Below are 3,208 nucleotides of genomic sequence, written 5' to 3'. Positions count from 1 at the left end.
TGAACCTCATCAGGTTTCTTTTGGCCCAATCCTCTAATTTGTCTAGGTCCCTCTAGACCCTATCCCTACCCTCCAGCATATCTACCTCTCCCTCCAACTTAGTGTCATCCGTGAACTTGCTGAGGGTGCAGGCCACGCCATCCTCCAGATCATTAATGAAGATGTTGAACAAAACCGGCCCCAGGACTCTCCCCTGGGGCACTCCGCTTGATACTGGCTGCCAACTAGACATTGAGCCATTGATCACTACCTGTTGAGCCTGACAATCTGCCCAGCTTTCTAGCTAGGATTTGAACCCAGCTGATAATTACATCTTTAACAAATTCCATGTCAAAGTGAAGAGCTGGAATAAAACCAATTACCGTTAAAGAGAGCCAGTCCGCTATAAAATCTATGGCCCCACTGGTAGCATTTCCATCGCTGTGTCACCAAGCAATGCCAGCTTCTGCCCACTGGGGAATTGGGGCCCACTGACTCAGTGGAGTTGCACCAAAGCTGATCAGAACCCCAACCTGAGAGGATTAAGCCAACACTACCTTTAAATAATTCTCCAGGCAGTTGACAAAGCTGGTTGTGTCATTCATTTCGTGGGTGTCCTGTTCATAGATTCCCTGGCTAGAACGTCCCTGAATGAATTCCCATTTGAATGAGAGCATGGGTTGGTTTGACAGCAGATGGAAAGAGAGAAACCTGGGGTTATTTAAAAAATCTGGAACATTGTGAAGCTGCCACCAATGGCAGAGGCGAACCCTTTGGCAAAATTGACTAACTTTTGAGTGGACCGTGCCCCCAAATTTCTATGAGAAACCAAAGGGGAAAAGCCAACAGCCCCTAATTTAATTTTAACTCCATCTTAAAGTGAATCCTAGAAGCTTTTCTCTCTCCCATCCCCGCAATTCAAAGATTGATTTAAACACAAGAGATTGTTAAAAAAAACCAAAACGACTAAATCCATGGGTTTTACTAGCAGAGTTCTGGGAGAATTTGTAACTTCTAAAGGATTCAAATGGAAAGTGACTCCAGAAGGTGGAGCAACACCTCGCTCTGATTACCTGCGGTGGGTCATGGCCGCGCTACACAAGCTTGATGCTGGGTGGATCCCAGATCTGTGCCGTTTTCAAGGGTCTATTTTAAAATCAGTGGCTTTTGATCTTATCAGGTGAACTAACAAGTGAAGGCGACTCTCTTCCAGGGTTGGCATCTTTGTGGGCATAGCTAGAGATAGACATGGTCCCATGGCAAAGGAATCTGATGGATCCTGGATCTGAATCCCATAATGGCAATAAAAAAGGATCCTGTGAGATTCCCAACTCATCCCGTCACTGAGGGGAAACCTGGCTTGTTAAATTAGTGCCAGCCCAAGCAGTTGTGTTAGCAACGTTCTGGAGTTGAATGAATGCTGCTTGGGACACATCTGGGGAATTTGACTCAAGATGTCTTAAATCTTAAGCATCAGATTTTCAGTTCCAGGCAGAAGGGGGAGCCTCGGGGCCGATCTGAAGAGATGTTTTGCTTGAGGATTGGTTTGGAAGTCACCTATCATTTTTTCCTTTTAAAAATCTATTTTGTTCCAAACCCATCTGAATTATATATATTACATACATATATATGCAGTTCTCTGCATCTGTTGGTTGCATATTTGGGACAATTGCTTTAGAAAAAGACCCCAAAGTAGATTGTTCTCCTGAAATAAATCTTGGACACATTGTTCTTTTCTAATTTTTGTGTACAGCCACCACGTCTGAAAGCACTGACGCGATTTAAAACAAGAAATTTGAAAAAAAAAGCAATTTATTAAAGGAAAAATTTGTACCATTTCAGTTAAAAAAGAAAGTGAAAACGACAAAATCCATCTGAATGTACATGTCTATGTTTCAAAGAAGTCCACACAGATTAATCATTGTACCTTATTTATTATATAAAAAAGTTTGCCTTATAAATTTACAAGAAAAACAAAAAACCCTACAAATGTCTATTCTTTTTGAGTCTTTGTGTTGTTTAAGCCTTGGCAATTGGAAAGCAGCCGCCACTACGCTCTGCACAGACTTTTGATTTTCAGACTCAAACTCTCTCCATGTAAACCCAAAGCGGAGATCGTTTTGATTTTCAAAATCTCTCTCTTTATCGATGTAAAATCAGGTCCAAAGTCAGCTCAAGTACTCGGCATACGTTATCTCAGTGCTATAGTTTGCATCTCCTTGTTGGTAAGTAGTGTACTCTGTGCTAGAATTGATCTATAAATCTGTGTCAATGTAACCCAAGGTTTGTTTGAGCTCATTCATTATGCAGGCAAGTCTGTCCCGCATCCCCCCACCCCCGTGCGGGGCCACAGGTCGCTCGGGGATGGAGCAGACGGGCTGATTGGGCTTTCCTGGCCCCCAGTGACCACTTCTGAGGATGGAGGGCAAGCTGGAGTCTCAGCTGAATGGGCCGCGGGGGGAACCGCTCAGCCCGTGTCCACACATGGGTCAAGCTAGCAGGGCCCAACTAGCAGTGTGGGGGTTGTGGACGAGATTCGTGCTGGCTGGCAGAGCTCAGCCCTGGGCAGCCAGCTGGGCTTGAGAGCCTGAGCCACAGCAGCCACACCGCTGAGCGGAGCTCGCACTCATCTGGCTCGCCCAGCTGCAGTGTAGACACCCTGAGTGCTTTGGGGCTCAGCTCCCCCAGGGTCATGCGAGTCCCCACTCACTGCAGAGGGGCAGGGCTGGAGTCTGAGCTCAGCTACCCTGCTCCATTCAGAGTCACTCCTGATTGCAGTGGGGGCAGAAGGAATGAATCAACCTAGGCTGCCAGTCGGCCCCAGGCCCAGGACTAGCGGTGTAGCAACTGTGTAGGGCTGTAGGACTCCCCTAGAACCCAGGAGTCCGGGCTCCCAGCCCCCCTGCTCTGACCCACGAGACCCCACTCCCTTCCCAGAACCGGGAGAGAACCCAGGTGTCCTGGCTCCCAGCCCCCCTGCTCTGACCACCAGCCCCCACTCCCCTCCCAGAGCTGGGAGAGAACCCAGGAGTCCTGGCTCCCAGCCCCCCTGCTCTGACCACCAGCCCCCACTCCCCTCCCAGAGCTGGGAGAGAACCCAGGAGTCCTGGCTCCCAGCCCCCCTGCTCTGACCACCAGCCCCCACTCCCCTCCCAGAGCTGGGAGAGAACCCAGGAGTCCTGGCTCCCAGCCCCCCTGCTCTGACCACCAGCCCCCACTCCCCTCCCAG

This window comes from Chelonoidis abingdonii, chromosome 11 (genome assembly GCF_003597395.2).
Source record: "Chelonoidis abingdonii isolate Lonesome George chromosome 11, CheloAbing_2.0, whole genome shotgun sequence".
NCBI lineage: Eukaryota > Metazoa > Chordata > Testudines > Testudinidae > Chelonoidis > Chelonoidis abingdonii.
The sequence above is the reverse complement of the archived record's forward strand: the minus strand, read 5'-3'. Positions refer to the sequence as shown.